Source organism: Schistocerca gregaria, chromosome 2, assembly GCF_023897955.1.
Source record: "Schistocerca gregaria isolate iqSchGreg1 chromosome 2, iqSchGreg1.2, whole genome shotgun sequence".
Lineage (NCBI taxonomy): Eukaryota > Metazoa > Arthropoda > Insecta > Orthoptera > Acrididae > Schistocerca > Schistocerca gregaria.
In genome coordinates this window covers 810,475,245-810,494,127 of record NC_064921.1, presented here as the reverse complement: position 1 = coordinate 810,494,127, position 18,883 = coordinate 810,475,245, and the positions used below count along the sequence as shown (strand labels likewise).

The 18,883-nt window shown below is 49.3% G+C and overlaps 22 non-coding genes across 22 annotated transcripts; 18 read left to right on the top strand and 4 right to left on the bottom strand.

The window, feature by feature from the left end:
- The first annotated feature begins 3,459 nt into the window (after positions 1-3,459).
- Trnam-cau (transfer RNA methionine (anticodon CAU)) lies at positions 3,460-3,532 on the top strand. Its single transcript has one exon. It is a non-coding gene; the product is annotated as a tRNA-Met (tRNA).
- A 296-nt stretch (positions 3,533-3,828) lies between these two features.
- Positions 3,829-3,900, top strand: Trnae-uuc (transfer RNA glutamic acid (anticodon UUC)). Its single transcript has one exon. It is a non-coding gene; the product is annotated as a tRNA-Glu (tRNA).
- Positions 3,901-4,098: 198 nt separating this feature from the next.
- Positions 4,099-4,172, top strand: Trnai-aau (transfer RNA isoleucine (anticodon AAU)). The gene has a single exon. It is a non-coding gene; the product is annotated as a tRNA-Ile (tRNA).
- A 586-nt stretch (positions 4,173-4,758) lies between these two features.
- Positions 4,759-4,830, bottom strand: Trnag-ucc (transfer RNA glycine (anticodon UCC)). The gene has a single exon. It is a non-coding gene; the product is annotated as a tRNA-Gly (tRNA).
- Positions 4,831-5,171: 341 nt separating this feature from the next.
- Trnag-gcc (transfer RNA glycine (anticodon GCC)) lies at positions 5,172-5,242 on the top strand. The gene has a single exon. It is a non-coding gene; the product is annotated as a tRNA-Gly (tRNA).
- Positions 5,243-5,623: 381 nt separating this feature from the next.
- Trnam-cau (transfer RNA methionine (anticodon CAU)) lies at positions 5,624-5,696 on the top strand. The gene has a single exon. It is a non-coding gene; the product is annotated as a tRNA-Met (tRNA).
- Positions 5,697-5,992: 296 nt separating this feature from the next.
- Positions 5,993-6,064, top strand: Trnae-uuc (transfer RNA glutamic acid (anticodon UUC)). The gene has a single exon. It is a non-coding gene; the product is annotated as a tRNA-Glu (tRNA).
- A 198-nt stretch (positions 6,065-6,262) lies between these two features.
- On the top strand, positions 6,263-6,336 carry Trnai-aau (transfer RNA isoleucine (anticodon AAU)). Its single transcript has one exon. It is a non-coding gene; the product is annotated as a tRNA-Ile (tRNA).
- A 585-nt stretch (positions 6,337-6,921) lies between these two features.
- Trnag-ucc (transfer RNA glycine (anticodon UCC)) lies at positions 6,922-6,993 on the bottom strand. Its single transcript has one exon. It is a non-coding gene; the product is annotated as a tRNA-Gly (tRNA).
- A 341-nt stretch (positions 6,994-7,334) lies between these two features.
- Trnag-gcc (transfer RNA glycine (anticodon GCC)) lies at positions 7,335-7,405 on the top strand. The gene has a single exon. It is a non-coding gene; the product is annotated as a tRNA-Gly (tRNA).
- A 381-nt stretch (positions 7,406-7,786) lies between these two features.
- Positions 7,787-7,859, top strand: Trnam-cau (transfer RNA methionine (anticodon CAU)). Its single transcript has one exon. It is a non-coding gene; the product is annotated as a tRNA-Met (tRNA).
- Positions 7,860-8,155: 296 nt separating this feature from the next.
- On the top strand, positions 8,156-8,227 carry Trnae-uuc (transfer RNA glutamic acid (anticodon UUC)). Its single transcript has one exon. It is a non-coding gene; the product is annotated as a tRNA-Glu (tRNA).
- A 198-nt stretch (positions 8,228-8,425) lies between these two features.
- Positions 8,426-8,499, top strand: Trnai-aau (transfer RNA isoleucine (anticodon AAU)). Its single transcript has one exon. It is a non-coding gene; the product is annotated as a tRNA-Ile (tRNA).
- Positions 8,500-9,085: 586 nt separating this feature from the next.
- On the bottom strand, positions 9,086-9,157 carry Trnag-ucc (transfer RNA glycine (anticodon UCC)). The gene has a single exon. It is a non-coding gene; the product is annotated as a tRNA-Gly (tRNA).
- Positions 9,158-9,498: 341 nt separating this feature from the next.
- Trnag-gcc (transfer RNA glycine (anticodon GCC)) lies at positions 9,499-9,569 on the top strand. Its single transcript has one exon. It is a non-coding gene; the product is annotated as a tRNA-Gly (tRNA).
- Positions 9,570-9,950: 381 nt separating this feature from the next.
- Trnam-cau (transfer RNA methionine (anticodon CAU)) lies at positions 9,951-10,023 on the top strand. The gene has a single exon. It is a non-coding gene; the product is annotated as a tRNA-Met (tRNA).
- Positions 10,024-10,319: 296 nt separating this feature from the next.
- On the top strand, positions 10,320-10,391 carry Trnae-uuc (transfer RNA glutamic acid (anticodon UUC)). Its single transcript has one exon. It is a non-coding gene; the product is annotated as a tRNA-Glu (tRNA).
- A 198-nt stretch (positions 10,392-10,589) lies between these two features.
- On the top strand, positions 10,590-10,663 carry Trnai-aau (transfer RNA isoleucine (anticodon AAU)). The gene has a single exon. It is a non-coding gene; the product is annotated as a tRNA-Ile (tRNA).
- Positions 10,664-11,249: 586 nt separating this feature from the next.
- Trnag-ucc (transfer RNA glycine (anticodon UCC)) lies at positions 11,250-11,321 on the bottom strand. The gene has a single exon. It is a non-coding gene; the product is annotated as a tRNA-Gly (tRNA).
- Positions 11,322-11,662: 341 nt separating this feature from the next.
- Positions 11,663-11,733, top strand: Trnag-gcc (transfer RNA glycine (anticodon GCC)). The gene has a single exon. It is a non-coding gene; the product is annotated as a tRNA-Gly (tRNA).
- A 381-nt stretch (positions 11,734-12,114) lies between these two features.
- On the top strand, positions 12,115-12,187 carry Trnam-cau (transfer RNA methionine (anticodon CAU)). Its single transcript has one exon. It is a non-coding gene; the product is annotated as a tRNA-Met (tRNA).
- A 296-nt stretch (positions 12,188-12,483) lies between these two features.
- On the top strand, positions 12,484-12,555 carry Trnae-uuc (transfer RNA glutamic acid (anticodon UUC)). The gene has a single exon. It is a non-coding gene; the product is annotated as a tRNA-Glu (tRNA).
- Positions 12,556-18,883: the final 6,328 nt, after the last annotated feature.

Sequence of the window (18,883 nt, the reverse complement as noted above, 5' to 3'; positions counted from 1 at the left end):
ATTTCAGCTTTCATTGTTTGTTCAGCATCTCACAAATCTCCTGGTCCTGATGGCCTACCTAAGGAGTTTTTTGTTCGCTTTTGGCCTATTATAGGGCCTGTTTTTACGGATATTGTGAATGAAATCTTGAATGGTGGCACAATTCCAGCCGATTTCAAGAGAGGTACGGTTGTCCTGATACCTAAATCTGCTGGTTTGAAGACAGCTAGTGACTTTCGTCCTTTAACCCTATTAAATTTTGACTATAAGACGGCCGCTAGGGCTGTTAATGCACGTCTATCCCTCTTGCTTACACCTGTGATACCTCCTTGTCAAAGCTGCTTTCCAGGGCGCTCTATATTGACGTCTCTGGCGGGGTATCGTGATGTCGTGTCGATTGTCGCTGTCACCAATATTTCCTGTGCGCTTTTATTTGTTGATTTTAGTAAGGCCTTTGATCGTGTGTCCCATTCGTTTTTAGAGCTTCTGCTGCGCCGGCTCGGTTTTAATGAACAGGCGCTGCTGGTACTTAAGAATATGACGACTGGCATTTCTGCTAAGATTGACATTAATGGCCAGCTGACAAAGGTCATTGATATTCAACGTGGCTTCCCGCAAGGTAGTCCTTTATCCATGACCCTTTATGCTCTCTCCCTTCAACCAGTCCTTACACGTCTCAACTCGACACTTCGTGGTCTTACGATCTCTGGGGTTACCCAGACGGCAACAGCTTATGCTGATGATTTGGTTGTTTTGCTTCGTTCCACCGCAGAAGTGCCGCAGTTGAAAATGGAACTCGATAAATTTTCTGCGGCCTCAGGTTCTCGTATCAATCCCCGTAAAAGCAAGCTCCTGAATTTGCGGGGCTTTGAACGTGTGGTTGTTCCGTGGGTTACAGCTGTTGAACACCATACACATTTAGGTATCTATCTTGAACGTTGTCCTCTTCGGATGGCTGCAAAAAATTGGCAAGTGGCCATTTCCAAGCTGCAAGGTGTTTTATTAGAACAGTCATGGCGTTCGATACCGCTACTGCAAAAAAAGCGTGTATTAGACACTTATGTTTTATGTAAAGTATATTACGTTGCTCAGCTGTTTCCGCTTCCCCGAATGCAGGGTGCAAAAATGGTCCAGCTTATTAACAGATATATTTGGCGGGGGCATATTTTTAAATTACGTTGTGATGTTCTTACGAAGCCGCGTCTTGAGGGCGGCTTGTCGTTCACCGACGTCCGTGTCAAGGCTGCTGCCCTTTATGTTAAGCGAACCCTCCATCTTTTATTATCTGAGTCCCCGACTGTTACTTCGCGATTATTCCATGTCGTTCGTCCTGCGAGCTTGTCACCGCCCATTAACGTTGGGCCTCTAAATGCGAAGCTACGGCATGTTCGGGACTTCTACACTGAGATTAGTTACCTAGATCTCCACTTACAACGTCGTCCTGTTATTACTACGCTAACCCTGCTTGACAAATGGCGACGGTCTTCTTCTTCCAACCCGATTGTTTTGCATTATCCCAGTTTTAATTGGCGTAACATATGGACGAATATTAGCTTACCCGTTCATTCAGCAACTGTTGCCTCCCTATGGTATAAGGTAGTTAATCAGCTGATTCCTACGAACGAACGCCTTCATCGTATAGGTTTATGTGTCTCTCCGCTTTGTCAAACGTGTGGTTGTGTTGATACACTCCAACACCGATTTACCTGCGCTGACCGTCATCGCATGTGGCACTGGCTGCGCCGACAATTGGCTTTACTCACCAGGAGCTCCGAATCGGCATTTAAGACTGATATTCTCTGCTGGCCGGACACGGTTTTTTATCCCCGGACCAAGAACAACACCGTTATGTGGCTTCTTGGCCGTTACATTTTTGCAGTGGTTGATGATCATGGTATTACCGATTTCATTTCGTTTACTGGTTACATGCTTCATGAGTACTGGACGCAAAAGTCTTTCCCACACCTTAAGAGGGACTTTGCGAATATGCTTACTATTGTTTTCGAAAAGGAAGGAGTTGGTTAAGTTTCAATTTCTATTGATCGCTCCTGCGCCTGAATCATTAATGGAACCGGTATAGGGGCATACTGAGCTAACTTCATGACAGGGAAGACATTCTCGCTAGTTCTTAGGTACAATCTTGGCAGGAAGGCAAAATAACTGTTTCGATAGACAACGCTTCATAAGTCCCGTGTTCACATATAAGTATCATAAGACTCCGAACCAAAGACAATTGCAACGTATTGGTGACACTGTGCTTCGGTGCAGGGAGGAGGAGACGTCATGGCCAGGCCTCGGGATACGACCCCTGCCCAACGCGCCTCCACCTACCTGCCCTGGGTCTATACAAAGGAGAAACGAAAAAACAGTGTTAAAAAAATATGAATAAAGAAAAAAAAAATGGATAAGGCGTCGGACTTCGGATCTGAAGATTACAGGTTCGAATGCTGTCACGCTCGGTTTTTTTCCAGTTCTGAAAAAGAAACATACCGTTTTAATGTAACAATTGAGCAGTACGAAACCGTCTGAATGTTTCTGTTGACCATTTTCTGCATGGAGATATGGAGATGCTCTTGAGCTTGAAACACAAAAAAAAAAAAAAAAAAAAAAAAAAAAAAAAAAATGGATAAGGCGTCGGACTTCGGATCTGAAGATTACAGGTTCGAATGCTGTCACGCTTGTGTTTTTCCAGTTCTGAAAAAGAAACATAACGTTTTAATGTAGCAATTGAGCAGTACGAAACCGTCTGAATGTTGCTGTTGACCATTTTTTGCTTGGAGATGCTCTTGAGCTTGAAACACACACAACAAGACCGGTGTTAACTAGCGAAATGGTCGGCAGAGTGCCGACACAGCGAGTTTTGACTATCACTTGCACATCTAAAACAACGTCGGAAAGTAACTCGTTCGGCTTTTGAGTCACATAAAGTATGTGTGTTAATTTTGACGCCACTAGCTCTGCATGTTGTCATGCAATTTCTTTACCTCTCAGAAATGATTATGACATAAAAGTGAAGTACGACTATAAAAAAAAAAAAAAAAAGTGGTAGAATGCTCGCCTGCCACGCGGGCGGCCCGGGTTCGATTCCCGGCCGATGCATCATTTTGCTTTTCCCGCGGTAATGCTGCCGTGTGGCTTGCGCGCTTTACATGCACGATCCACAAGAATGTATAGCTGGATTCCTTTGAGAAGAACCGAGAACGCAGCACTAGCGGGTCCCCACTGGGACGCTCGCATCATGTTCTACAGACTAGCGTCGGCCTGGCCTCACAAGTTGCTGTGTCCAGGTGCCTCCGAGGCACTGAACTTTAACGACAAGGAGTGCTGCCTATCGTTGCAAAAGCTGCAGCAACACCGCAATCAACTGGGCCGGCAATGCACGTGTAGCAAACAGAACACGTTATCCAGGAAGTACAGTGTCTTCACGTCTAACATTGGGTATGATACTTACCCAGTTTCCAGGACAAAGGGTTCACCGGTGCCTCGGTAGCGCAGTAGGCAGCGCGTAAGTCTCATAATCTTAAGGTCGTGAGTTCGATCCTCACCCGGGGCATTTAATTTTCTGTGACTGATGGTGGTGCTGTTGCTGGGGCCCCAACTTATTTCTTGTTTGTTATCCACAACGCTTCAGCGGGAAAATGTTTACTTCCTGTTATTGCTACTTACAGCTTCCCTTTTTCTCTTCTCCCAGCAGAGCATGAAGCCAAAAGCATTGCTCTGAGACGTTTGAGGTGCGCGTCTTGCCAGTCAGCATGCGCAAAGATGCTCGCAAAGAGAGATGGGCGCCGACGCGGGACTCGGCACGAAATGCGACAAGGGACCGTCCGAACCGTCGAGGAAACGCACAGATCCGGTGTGGTCTAGTGCCTAGGATACCTGGCTTTCACCCAGGAGGCCCGGGTTCGATTCCCGGTACCGGAACGGAATTTTTTCCACACTACTCGTGACAAGTTTGAGCTGTCCGAGCTGCCGTTTCCCGTCCTGCTCGCAATATAGCTACTGTTTCGTGACAGTCAGCAGAATATAGACGAGGGAAGCAGACACACGACGGCCATAGAAATGGTGTATGGCTTCATGCCACACGGTTCCAGCGTAGGCCTGAGCAACTGCATCTGTCGAGGCCCGTTAGCTCAGTTGGTTAGAACGTCGTGCTAATAACGCGAAGGTCGTGGGTTCGATCCCCCCACGGGCCACTACGCTTTTACTACTACGAAAAGGCAGCGCCGATTTCAGCTGGCGAGTGTGATGACCACCCTGCGTGGAAGTTGACAGAGGTTCCAAACCCGACCTGTCGGGAAGCGCTACAGCATTCACTCGCCAATGGCCATAGTGTGCTCAAAACACTGGTTCTCAACCGATAAAGAGAAAACGAAAGGAAATGTCCGATTGCCGATGCGTAACAACTTTGGCCCTTGTCAGTACTTGGGCGGGTAAGTGCATCGGAACACAGGGTACTGTTGGCAGTTTTACTTCCTATTTTTCTTTCTCCTTTGTTTTCGGAGCCACAGCCCGATTCGGTCAGGGAGACGCCACCGTGAAATGAAGGGGCGTGCTGTGTGTCCATCGCCTCGCCTCTCCTTACCTCTCTCAGTCGTTTCTCGTGCTTGTTGTTTTGATATAGGCCGATTTGAGAGCGTCAGCTCTCGCGTCAGCTCTCGCAAAGTCGAGACAAGTCGAGACACACTATAGGCTGGTCTGCAGCGAGTAACAGGGAGGAAAAAAAAACATTAATTTCAAGGCGCGTGGCAAAAGTACTCAAAGGCGAAATTAAAAGCCTGCTGCGGTGGCCGGGAATCGAACCCGGATCAACTGCTTGGAAGGCAACTATGCTGACCATTACACCACCACCGCACAAGCGAGTGCCCCGGCGCCGCACTGTGTCGGCTTCCCGCCTGTCGGCAGCGGCCGAAGGTGGTGGTACCTGGCAGGCGCATTTCGAGGTAGGCTAGGGGAGCACATCCAGACGCATTCGGACAGCATATCCGCGCACATTTCGCATCCTTTGGCAAGAGTCGGCTCCGGTGACGCAAGAGTACGCAGAGGACCGCGTTCTGGCGGCGATTTTAAGCAGTACAGTGCAGGGTTCAGCGTCTGCAGCATCTTCTCGACAGAATGCTATGGCGCTTGACGACAGTCCCACTTTCCCTCAAGACAACTGCTCGGGAAGCAGCGTGAAGTTGCTACCGCCCGGAGCATCGGTGGTTCAGTGGTAGAATGCTCGCCTGCCACGCCGGCGGCCCGGGTTCGATTCCCGGCCGATGCATCATTTTGCTTTTCCCGCGGTAATGCTGCCGTGTGGCTTGCGCGCTTTACATGCACGATCCACAACAATGTATAGCTGGATTCCTTTGAGAAGAACCGAGAACGCAGCACTAGCGGGTCCCCACTGGGACGCTCGCATCATGTTCTACACACTAGCGTCGGCCTGGCCTCACAAGTTGCTGTGTCCAGGTGCCTCCGAGGCACTGAACTTTAACGACAAGGAGTGCTGCCTATCGTTGCAAAAGCTGCAGCAACACCGCAATTAACTGGGCCGGCAATGCACGTGTAGCAAACAGAACACGTTATCCAGGAAGTACAGTGTCTTCACGTCTAACATTGGGTATGATACTTACCCAGTTTCCAGGACAAAGGGTTCACCGGTGCCTCGGTAGCGCAGTAGGCAGCGCGTAAGTCTCATAATCTTAAGGTCGTGAGTTCGATCCTCACGTGGGGCATTTAATTTTCTGTGACTGATGGTGGTGCTGTTGCTGGGGCCCCAACTTATTTCTTGTTTGTTATCCACAACGCTTCAGCGGGAAAATGTTTACTTCCTGTTATTGCTACTTACAGCTTCCCTTTTTCTCTTCTCCCAGCAGAGCATGAAGCCAAAAGCATTGCTCTGAGACGTTTGAGGTGCGCGCCTTGCCAGTCAGCATGCGCAAAGATGCTCGCAAAGAGAGATGGGCGCCGACGTGGGACTCGGCACGAAATGCGACAAGGGACCGTCCGAACCGTCGAAGAAACGCACAGATCCGGTGTGGTCTAGTGGCTAGAATACCTGGCTTTCACCCAGGAGGCCCGGGTTCGATTCCCGGTACCGGAACGGAATTTTTTCCACACTACTCGTGACAAGTTTGAGCTGTCCGAGCTGCCGTTTCCCGTCCTGCTCGCAATATAGCTACTGTTTCGTGACAGTCAGCAGAATATAGACGAGGGAAGCAGACACACGACGGCCATAGAAATGGTGTATGGCTTCATGCCACACGGTTCCAGCGTAGGCCTGAGCAACTGCGTCTGTCGAGGCCCGTTAGCTCAGTTGGTTAGAACGTCGTGCTAATAACGCGAAGGTCGTGGGTTCGATCCCCCCACGGGCCACTACGCTTTTACTACTACGAAAAGGCAGCGCCGATTTCAGCTGGCGAGTGTGATGACCACCCTGCGTGGAAGTTGACAGAGGTTCCAAACCCGACCTGTCGGGAAGCGCTACAGCATTCACTCGCCAATGGCCATAGTGTGCTCAAAACACTGGTTCTCAACCGATAAAGAGAAAACGAAAGGAAATGTCCGATTGCCGATGCGTAACAACTTTGGCCCTTGTCAGTACTTGGGCGGGTAAGTGCATCGGAACACAGGGTACTGTTGGCAGTTTTACTTCCTATTTTTCTTTCTCCTTTGTTTTCGGAGCCACAGCCCGATTCGGTCAGGGAGACGCCACCGTGAAATGAAGGGGCGTGCTGTGTGTCCATCGCCTCGCCTCTCCTTACCTCTCTCAGTCGTTTCTCGTGCTTGTTGTTTTGATATAGGCCGATTTGAGAGCGTCAGCTCTCGCGTCAGCCGAGCAAAGTCGAGACAAGTCGAGACACACTATAGGCTGGTCTGCAGCGAGTAACAGGGAGGAAAAAAAAACATTAATTTCAAGGCGCGTGGCAAAAGTACTCAAAGGCGAAATTAAAAGCCTGCTGCGGTGGCCGGGAATCGAACCCGGATCAACTGCTTGGAAGGCAACTATGCTGACCATTACACCACCACCGCACAAGCGAGTGCCCCGGCGCCGCACTGTGTCGGCTTCCCGCCTGTCGGCAGCGGCCGAAGGTGGTGGTACCTGGCAGGCGCATTTCGAGGTAGGCTAGGGGAGCACATCCAGACGCATTCGGACAGCATATCCGCGCACATTTCGCATCCTTTGGCAAGAGTCGGCTCCGGTGACGCAAGAGTACGCAGAGGACCGCGTTCTGGCGGCGATTTTAAGCAGTACAGTGCAGGGTTCAGCGTCTGCAGCATCTTCTCGACAGAATGCTATGGCGCTTGACGACAGTCCCACTTTCCCTCAAGACAACTGCTCGGGAAGCAGCGTGAAGTTGCTACCGCCCGGAGCATCGGTGGTTCAGTGGTAGAATGCTCGCCTGCCACGCCGGCGGCCCGGGTTCGATTCCCGGCCGATGCATCATTTTGCTTTTCCCGCGGTAATGCTGCCGTGTGGCTTGCGCGCTTTACATGCACGATCCACAACAATGTATAGCTGGATTCCTTTGAGAAGAACCGAGAACGCAGCACTAGCGGGTCCCCACTGGGACGCTCGCATCATGTTCTACACACTAGCGTCGGCCTGGCCTCACAAGTTGCTGTGTCCAGGTGCCTCCGAGGCACTGAACTTTAACGACAAGGAGTGCTGCCTATCGTTGCAAAAGCTGCAGCAACACCGCAATTAACTGGGCCGGCAATGCACGTGTAGCAAACAGAACACGTTATCCAGGAAGTACAGTGTCTTCACGTCTAACATTGGGTATGATACTTACCCAGTTTCCAGGACAAAGGGTTCACCGGTGCCTCGGTAGCGCAGTAGGCAGCGCGTAAGTCTCATAATCTTAAGGTCTTGAGTTCGATCCTCACGTGGGGCATTTAATTTTCTGTGACTGATGGTGGTGCTGTTGCTGGGGCCCCAACTTATTTCTTGTTTGTTATCCACAACGCTTCAGCGGGAAAATGTTTACTTCCTGTTATTGCTACTTACAGCTTCCCTTTTTCTCTTCTCCCAGCAGAGCATGAAGCCAAAAGCATTGCTCTGAGACGTTTGAGGTGCGCGCCTTGCCAGTCAGCATGCGCAAAGATGCTCGCAAAGAGAGATGGGCGCCGACGCGGGACTCGGCACGAAATGCGACAAGGGACCGTCCGAACCGTCGAAGAAACGCACAGATCCGGTGTGGTCTAGTGGCTAGAATACCTGGCTTTCACCCAGGAGGCCCGGGTTCGATTCCCGGTACCGGAACGGAATTTTTTCCACACTACTCGTGACAAGTTTGAGCTGTCCGAGCTGCCGTTTCCCGTCCTGCTCGCAATATAGCTACTGTTTCGTGACAGTCAGCAGAATATAGACGAGGGAAGCAGACACACGACGGCCATAGAAATGGTGTATGGCTTCATGCCACACGGTTCCAGCGTAGGCCTGAGCAACTGCGTCTGTCGAGGCCCGTTAGCTCAGTTGGTTAGAACGTCGTGCTAATAACGCGAAGGTCGTGGGTTCGATCCCCCCACGGGCCACTACGCTTTTACTACTACGAAAAGGCAGCGCCGATTTCAGCTGGCGAGTGTGATGACCACCCTGCGTGGAAGTTGACAGAGGTTCCAAACCCGACCTGTCGGGAAGCGCTACAGCATTCACTCGCCAATGGCCATAGTGTGCTCAAAACACTGGTTCTCAACCGATAAAGAGAAAACGAAAGGAAATGTCCGATTGCCGATGCGTAACAACTTTGGCCCTTGTCAGTACTTGGGCGGGTAAGTGCATCGGAACACAGGGTACTGTTGGCAGTTTTACTTCCTATTTTTCTTTCTCCTTTGTTTTCGGAGCCACAGCCCGATTCGGTCAGGGAGACGCCACCGTGAAATGAAGGGGCGTGCTGTGTGTCCATCGCCTCGCCTCTCCTTACCTCTCTCAGTCGTTTCTCGTGCTTGTTGTTTTGATATAGGCCGATTTGAGAGCGTCAGCTCTCGCGTCAGCTCTCGCAAAGTCGAGACAAGTCGAGACACACTATAGGCTGGTCTGCAGCGAGTAACAGGGAGGAAAAAAAAACATTAATTTCAAGGCGCGTGGCAAAAGTACTCAAAGGCGAAATTAAAAGCCTGCTGCGGTGGCCGGGAATCGAACCCGGATCAACTGCTTGGAAGGCAACTATGCTGACCATTACACCACCACCGCACAAGCGAGTGCCCCGGCGCCGCACTGTGTCGGCTTCCCGCCTGTCGGCAGCGGCCGAAGGTGGTGGTACCTGGCAGGCGCATTTCGAGGTAGGCTAGGGGAGCACATCCAGACGCATTCGGACAGCATATCCGCGCACATTTCGCATCCTTTGGCAAGAGTCGGCTCCGGTGACGCAAGAGTACGCAGAGGACCGCGTTCTGGCGGCGATTTTAAGCAGTACAGTGCAGGGTTCAGCGTCTGCAGCATCTTCTCGACAGAATGCTATGGCGCTTGACGACAGTCCCACTTTCCCTCAAGACAACTGCTCGGGAAGCAGCGTGAAGTTGCTACCGCCCGGAGCATCGGTGGTTCAGTGGTAGAATGCTCGCCTGCCACGCCGGCGGCCCGGGTTCGATTCCCGGCCGATGCATCATTTTGCTTTTCCCGCGGTAATGCTGCCGTGTGGCTTGCGCGCTTTACATGCACGATCCACAACAATGTATAGCTGGATTCCTTTGAGAAGAACCGAGAACGCAGCACTAGCGGGTCCCCACTGGGACGCTCGCATCATGTTCTACACACTAGCGTCGGCCTGGCCTCACAAGTTGCTGTGTCCAGGTGCCTCCGAGGCACTGAACTTTAACGACAAGGAGTGCTGCCTATCGTTGCAAAAGCTGCAGCAACACCGCAATTAACTGGGCCGGCAATGCACGTGTAGCAAACAGAACACGTTATCCAGGAAGTACAGTGTCTTCACGTCTAACATTGGGTATGATACTTACCCAGTTTCCAGGACAAAGGGTTCACCGGTGCCTCGGTAGCGCAGTAGGCAGCGCGTAAGTCTCATAATCTTAAGGTCTTGAGTTCGATCCTCACGTGGGGCATTTAATTTTCTGTGACTGATGGTGGTGCTGTTGCTGGGGCCCCAACTTATTTCTTGTTTGTTATCCACAACGCTTCAGCGGGAAAATGTTTACTTCCTGTTATTGCTACTTACAGCTTCCCTTTTTCTCTTCTCCCAGCAGAGCATGAAGCCAAAAGCATTGCTCTGAGACGTTTGAGGTGCGCGCCTTGCCAGTCAGCATGCGCAAAGATGCTCGCAAAGAGAGATGGGCGCCGACGCGGGACTCGGCACGAAATGCGACAAGGGACCGTCCGAACCGTCGAAGAAACGCACAGATCCGGTGTGGTCTAGTGGCTAGAATACCTGGCTTTCACCCAGGAGGCCCGGGTTCGATTCCCGGTACCGGAACGGAATTTTTTCCACACTACTCGTGACAAGTTTGAGCTGTCCGAGCTGCCGTTTCCCGTCCTGCTCGCAATATAGCTACTGTTTCGTGACAGTCAGCAGAATATAGACGAGGGAAGCAGACACACGACGGCCATAGAAATGGTGTATGGCTTCATGCCACACGGTTCCAGCGTAGGCCTGAGCAACTGCGTCTGTCGAGGCCCGTTAGCTCAGTTGGTTAGAACGTCGTGCTAATAACGCGAAGGTCGTGGGTTCGATCCCCCCACGGGCCACTACGCTTTTACTACTACGAAAAGGCAGCGCCGATTTCAGCTGGCGAGTGTGATGACCACCCTGCGTGGAAGTTGACAGAGGTTCCAAACCCGACCTGTCGGGAAGCGCTACAGCATTCACTCGCCAATGGCCATAGTGTGCTCAAAACACTGGTTCTCAACCGATAAAGAGAAAACGAAAGGAAATGTCCGATTGCCGATGCGTAACAACTTTGGCCCTTGTCAGTACTTGGGCGGGTAAGTGCATCGGAACACAGGGTACTGTTGGCAGTTTTACTTCCTATTTTTCTTTCTCCTTTGTTTTCGGAGCCACAGCCCGATTCGGTCAGGGAGACGCCACCGTGAAATGAAGGGGCGTGCTGTGTGTCCATCGCCTCGCCTCTCCTTACCTCTCTCAGTCGTTTCTCGTGCTTGTTGTTTTGATATAGGCCGATTTGAGAGCGTCAGCTCTCGCGTCAGCTCTCGCAAAGTCGAGACAAGTCGAGACACACTATAGGCTGGTCTGCAGCGAGTAACAGGGAGGAAAAAAAAACATTAATTTCAAGGCGCGTGGCAAAAGTACTCAAAGGCGAAATTAAAAGCCTGCTGCGGTGGCCGGGAATCGAACCCGGATCAACTGCTTGGAAGGCAACTATGCTGACCATTACACCACCACCGCACAAGCGAGTGCCCCGGCGCCGCACTGTGTCGGCTTCCCGCCTGTCGGCAGCGGCCGAAGGTGGTGGTACCTGGCAGGCGCATTTCGAGGTAGGCTAGGGGAGCACATCCAGACGCATTCGGACAGCATATCCGCGCACATTTCGCATCCTTTGGCAAGAGTCGGCTCCGGTGACGCAAGAGTACGCAGAGGACCGCGTTCTGGCGGCGATTTTAAGCAGTACAGTGCAGGGTTCAGCGTCTGCAGCATCTTCTCGACAGAATGCTATGGCGCTTGACGACAGTCCCACTTTCCCTCAAGACAACTGCTCGGGAAGCAGCGTGAAGTTGCTACCGCCCGGAGCATCGGTGGTTCAGTGGTAGAATGCTCGCCTGCCACGCCGGCGGCCCGGGTTCGATTCCCGGCCGATGCATCATTTTGCTTTTCCCGCGGTAATGCTGCCGTGTGGCTTGCGCGCTTTACATGCACGATCCACAACAATGTATAGCTGGATTCCTTTGAGAAGAACCGAGAACGCAGCACTAGCGGGTCCCCACTGGGACGCTCGCATCATGTTCTACACACTAGCGTCGGCCTGGCCTCACAAGTTGCTGTGTCCAGGTGCCTCCGAGGCACTGAACTTTAACGACAAGGAGTGCTGCCTATCGTTGCAAAAGCTGCAGCAACACCGCAATTAACTGGGCCGGCAATGCACGTGTAGCAAACAGAACACGTTATCCAGGAAGTACAGTGTCTTCACGTCTAACATTGGGTATGATACTTACACAGTTTCCAGGACAAAGGGTTCACCGGTGCCTCGGTAGCGCAGTAGGCAGCGCGTAAGTCTCATAATCTTAAGGTCGTGAGTTCGATCCTCACGTGGGGCATTTAATTTTCTGTGACTGATGGTGGTGCTGTTGCTGGGGCCCCAACTTATTTCTTGTTTGTTATCCACAACGCTTCAGCGGGAAAATGTTTACTTCCTGTTATTGCTACTTACAGCTTCCCTTTTTCTCTTCTCCCAGCAGAGCATGAAGCCAAAAGCATTGCTCTGAGACGTTTGAGGTGCGCGCCTTGCCAGTCAGCATGCGCAAAGATGCTCGCAAAGAGAGATGGGCGCCGACGTGGGACTCGGCACGAAATGCGACAAGGGACCGTCCGAACCGTCGAAGAAACGCACAGATCCGGTGTGGTCTAGTGGCTAGGATACCTGGCTTTCACCCAGGAGGCCCGGGTTCGATTCCCGGTACCGGAACGGAATTTTTTCCACACTACTCGTGACAAGTTTGAGCTGTCCGAGCTGCCGTTTCCCGTCCTGCTCGCAATATAGCTACTGTTTCGTGACAGTCAGCAGAATATAGACGAGGGAAGCAGACACACGACGGCCATAGAAATGGTGTATGGCTTCATGCCACACGGTTCCAGCGTAGGCCTGAGCAACTGCATCTGTCGAGGCCCGTCAGCTCAGTTGGTAGTTGCGAGTCAGCCGCCGAGCGGGACGGACGTGTGGCGGAGCTGGACGTCTGGCTGTAGTAAACACAGGCTGAGTCGCTGCGTTTGAGGTTAGTGGTGCTGCTAAGCCGCTATTCGTGTTGCACTTGTATTCATGAAGTTCTAGAATGAATAGGTCGAATTATTTGAGGAAAGACACAATCAAGTTTACTTTCGATCGAAATTTCGTTCGACCTAAAGCATTTGAAATTAAAGCATGGTTTATCGAAAAAGTATTGATTAACGGTGATGATGTTGTCGGAGTTTATCTCTCGTTTGTGACAAATGCTGTGTATCTGAAGATGAAAAGTCCAGAATTATGTAGTTCCATTGTGGATCGTTGCGGAGGTAGCGTGAAGTTTAATCATTCTGATGGGAATGTGAGTGACGTTGCTGTTAGTCATGCTGGGTACGGGATTCGTACGATCAGAGTGTTTGAGCTCCCTTTTGAAATTCCGCCCGAAGAACTTAATGTTGCCCTTCGGCCTTATGGCAGAATTATTTCCAATGTGGCAGAAAGGTGGTCTGAAGCTCATATGTTTCCTGTCTTGAACGGCGTACGGCAAATTAAGATTGAATTACAGAAGCATGTCCCCTCTTATCTTAATATTTGTGGGTATCGTGCTTTGATTATCTATGATGGGCAACCGCGGACTTGCGCTTTATGCAATTCCACGGAACATATTCGTGCAGAATGTTCACGGAGGCGTGTCCCGCAGTTACCGCGTGACGAGATGCAGAGTTCCGGCCCTGTTGTTGGTATGAAGTTGTCATACGCTGCCGCTGCTGACTTCCGCAGCCGAGGCGAGTCGGTGCCGCCTGTGCGCGGGGAGCCTGCTGCCTCGCGGGCGGTTGTCGATGATACTCCGGCTTCCAGCTCTAGATTTGCGGATGGTCTGCCGATCAGCTCCGCGCCCCTCGAATCTATGCCGACGCCAACTTTTTCCAACTCTCCCACTGTGGTTGCTCGTTCTTCCGCGGACTCGGCCGAAGATCCCCAAATACCCGCAACGGAGGTTTCCTTGCGTCGTCAGGATTCCCACCAACGTGAGGATATTGCCACTAGCTTCCGAGGAGTGGACGCTCCAGGCATCCACTCTGCGGGAACTATGAACGAAGATAGCAATCTGGACATTGGTTTCACGTTGGCGCCCACAGAAGACACTTGCGTCAAGGAAACTACAACGAGCGATAGTGTAGAATTGGAGACTGGGTTGCTACCAGTGGGAGCCATGGAAAAAGATGCGCCTCCTTCTGCCGTTGTGGAATGCGATACGCGGACTTTTGTCCGAAAAAAGGAACAGGCGACGTCAGACGTATCATCCGGTACTTCTCCTGACAGGTCGCAAACTTCATCTCCTGCTAGATCGCCGAAGAGATCTTCGAAGAAAGGCAAGAAGAGGAGATTGGCACACAAAGCAGCAGAGAGTTTAGCTCCTGCATTGCGGGAAAAGTTAAAACATTTAAGGGATAATGAACGACTACGAGAACAATGCCCAGTAGCACGAGTTAACGAGTGTACTGAAGCGGAGATGAGTCGTGCCGATGCAGATGATCTTCAACAACAACCTCGCGCACCGCTTGGCGTCGCAGGTTTGCAGACCGGCACTACTATGGATTTAGACCGAACTGTCTCAGGAAAAGGACTTGATAGGGCCGATGCCCAAGAAGATCGCACCGACCACGGAATGGAGATGGACCTGACACATGCTAGTGGCATTTAATTTTTTTTTTTTAATGTCTATTTTTCTTTCTGACAGACAGAATGGAATGGTACAGACGTGACTCTGCATGGGGTATACTTCATTAGCCAATTTCTTTTACCTGCACCTATGCCAACGGAACTGACATATAATGTGACCACGATCAATATAAATCGGATTCGCAGTGAAACGAAAGTCGCTTCTTTAAAAGATTTCCTTTACCAGTCGGATACTGATATAGCCCTCCTACAGGAATTTAATGTCCACAACTTTTATGTCCCAGGTTTTCAAGAGATTTTAAATATTGCACCGGAAGCCACATGTGGGACTGCGATCCTTGTCAAAGATGGTATTGATGTGCAGGATATCTGTCTGTTAGAAAATGGGAGGGGCATCAGTTGTAAAATTTTTACTACTACTGTTTTAAATGTATATGTCCCCTCTGGTAACAACGCTAGAGATGATAGGGCTAATTTTTTTAAGAACGATATGGTCTATTTACTTAAGGGGAATCCGGCGGAAGCTTTAATCGGTGGTGACTTTAATTGTGTACTTCACAAAAAGGATCAGCGACCAAATTTTAACTTCTCCAGGGAACTGGCGGCTTTGGTGACAAACATGAAGTGGACAGACGTGTGGGAAAGCAAATACCCCACGTTAGTCAAATTTACGTACATCAGTAGTCGCTCGCAAAGCAGAATAGACAGAATATACGTCACAGCAAACCTGGAAAATAAAATCAGTAGTATCGAAGTAATTCCCACTACCTTTTCGGACCATCTCGCAGTGAAATGCAGCATTCGGTTTCAGAAGCAAGGAACGTATTGGGGTCGCCCCTTATGGAAGCTGAATACCCATATGTTGTTCGAGGGTGCCCTATCAAGAACAGTAGCGGAGGTATGGCAGGCTGCTCTACGTATGCGCCATAAATACAGCTCTCGCCTTGCGTGGTGGACCTCATGTGCTAAAAAGAAATTGAGATCATCCCTAATAGCTTACGGGAGGGAGCGAGCGATGTGGTCTCGCAATACCGTTGAATTTTACTATACATGCTTAAGGGAACTATCAGCTCAGCAGATGACTGATGAGGTTTTCATTGAAATAAAGAAGATCAAGGCTCACCTCATAAGTCTCAAGCGACAACAGCTGGAGGGTTTAAAAATTAAATCTCGTGTCCCGACAACGGTGGAGGACGAAAACGCATCGCTGTACCACTTACTCGAACATGAAAGAAATAGAAGACGAGCGTTTATTGCTTGTCTTAGAGTGGGCGATAACCGGGTGCTGACGGAACACTCTGACATTTTAAATGCAGTTTATGGATTTTATCGTACGTTATATACTGATACCCGGTATAATCTCGACTGTGCGAACGATTTGCTACGAACTACAGGTATCGACAACGTTATCAATGACGAGGACAATGTGTCCCTTACCACTGCGATCACATGTGAGGAGGTGTTTGATATACTTAAATATTCGCCTACCCGTAAGTCCCCAGGGCCTGATGGCTTGCCTGTAGAGTTTTATTGTAAATTTTGGCCTCTCATCGGTAATCAATTCACAGAAGTGATAAATGAAGTGTTGCAAGGTGTTACTGTTCCACGCGAGTTCAAAGAAAGCGTAACTGTGCTAATACCAAAGGGAAGGAACGCGACAGTTAAAGATCTCAATCAATTGAGACCAATATGTTTGATGAACTCGGATTATAAAATAATTGCACGTGTACTGAAGGAAAGACTGAGACCTCTAATGGAGAAGATCATAGGTGACCACCAAACCTGTCTCTCGGGGCGGAATATTTTTAAAACTGTTTGTGAATATAGGGATGTCTCTGCAATTTTTGCAACGTCATCCTCACCAGGAGGCCTTGCCTTTATCGACTTCTCAAAGGCTTTTGACAGGGTCAACCACTTATTTTTGTTCAGAACGTTGACCTATGTGGGTTTTAGTCAACATTTTGTGCAAGTTTTAATTAACATTGTTGAAGGCATCCAAACACAAGTGTCTGTAAATGGGCATTTCACTCCACCCATTGAAATTCGCAACGGCGTCCCGCAGGGAAGTCCTTTGTCAATGCTCCTGTATGTTGTTGCACTGGAGCCTTTACTAAGGAGACTCGATGTCGATCTTGAGGGCATCACGATATCTGGCGTTAACAACGTCACCAATGCATATGCTGATGACGTTGGAGTGGTTATTCGTAGTAACGAAGATTTAGAGAAATTAACTACGAATATTCAGATCTTTTGTGAAGCTACAGGCGCTAGGGTTAACGAGGTGAAGAGTTCGTTTTTAAATCTTAAAGGTCTTCAAGATGTCCGTTTGGAATGGGCACGCTCCGTCGATCGTCACACCGCTCTGGGTGTCACCTTTTACCGATGTCCGCTTCAGACCATGACCTACAATTGGAAGAAAGTACTGGATACAATCAGAGGAGCCACAATACTCAATCAGACCAGACATCTGAACATTAAACAACGAATCAGAATAATTAATTGGTCCATTTTATCAAAAGCTATATATATAGGTCAAATATTGCCAGTTTCGAAACCCATTGCCAAACGTATAATGAGTATCATTTGCCGATTTATATGGACAGGGAATATTTTTAGAGTAGCAGTCGGTACAGTTACGTTACCTTCCGCTGAAGGTGGCCTAGGTTTAACAGATATATGGCGGAAGACTACGGCGTTATATATAAAGAGGACCCTACAAATTATAGAAAAACATCCACATAGTATTACAGCCAGGCTGTATCGACTCCTACAGCCAGAAAATTTACGTCCACCCATAAATATAGGCGGAATTAATTATAAATTGAAATATATTCGCCAGTTCTTTTTAGAGATTAGCTACATGGACAGTATTGTCACGAATCCACAATCAAGGAATTGCAGGAAATTAATGGAACTCTTAACAACGAAAGAACATGTCAACAAAATGGAGTGCAGATATCCCGACAAAGACTGGAAAAGAATTTGGAAAAATATTAGTAATCGTGAACTGTCTTCCGACATTCAGGCAACCTGGTACCGAGTTGTTAATAACGTAGTTTCCACTAACGAAAAGTTGCACTCCATTGGTCTTAGTGACACGATTGTATGCACCCGATGTGACGCAGTTGACACATTGATCCACCGCTTTCTCTGTGGCGGATACGCCGAAATATGGAGGGGACTCCAACGGCGGGTAGCCTTTATAACCAGAACTGTTAGTACTGAGATCAATGTTGAAAAATTACTCTTCCCCGATGGTGTTTTCTTCCCTGTCCAGAAAACCAATGCTGTGTTGTGGTTGTTTGGCAATTATGTACATTACGTTATATCTGAACACGGCAATGACCGTGTTTTAGAATACGAATTATACGAACGAGCAAAATATTATCAGATATGTACGCGCAGGGACCACAAAAAAACTTTTGGTAACATGTTACACATTCTGTTTCAGAGACAAGGGATTGGATAAACATCTTAATAGCCCTCGTCTACGAAAATGTAGTCACAGGCCAAAGTAGGGGATCGCTGTTGAGGGTGAAGTACGGTGGGGACTTCGTGTGCCCCAGGGCCGCTACGGTAGCCGTGAAGGCCTCGGACAGAACCCCGAAACGGCACTGCGGCTTCACACTTACTGCTGGATGAACCCCATATCTCCAGCAACTACTTTCATCTATGCTGATTTTCCAGGATCTCGGTAATATCGGAAGGTGATTTCGTTGCACACAGTGGAAGCTTCTTGCACGTGTTCCTCAGTTACAATCTTTCTATTTTTGTTTAATTTTTTTCAGTATGAAGCAAGAGTGACAATTTATTAATTCCCAAGAAGCCTTAATTTTTCAATTTTCAGTTCTACGGAGGAGAAGCCTCACATGGCGAAGAAGCCAAACATCATTTCATTTCCCTAACTGTCACAGTAAATTTGAAAAAAAAAATCAGTCGATATAGCATAGAAGCTCGCCGAAGAAGGCATAAAAGGAGAGCGAAAAAAAAAAAAAAAAAAAAAAAAAAAAAAATCGAAATAATAAAAAAAAAAAAAAAAGTTGGTTAGAACGTCGTGCTAATAACGCGAAGGTCGTGGGTTCGATCCCCCCACGGGCCACTACGCTTTTACTACTACGAAAAGGCAGCGCCGATTTCAGCTGGCGAGTGTGATGACCACCCTGCGTGGAAGTTGACAGAGGTTCCAAACCCGACCTGTCGGGAAGCGCTACAGCATTCACTCGCCAATGGCCATAGTGTGCTCAAAACACTGGTTCTCAACCGATAAAGAGAAAACGAAAGGAAATGTCCGATTGCCGATGCGTAACAACTTTGGCCCTTGTCAGTACTTGGGCGGGTAAGTGCATCGGAACACAGGGTACTGTTGGCAGTTTTACTTCCTATTTTTCTT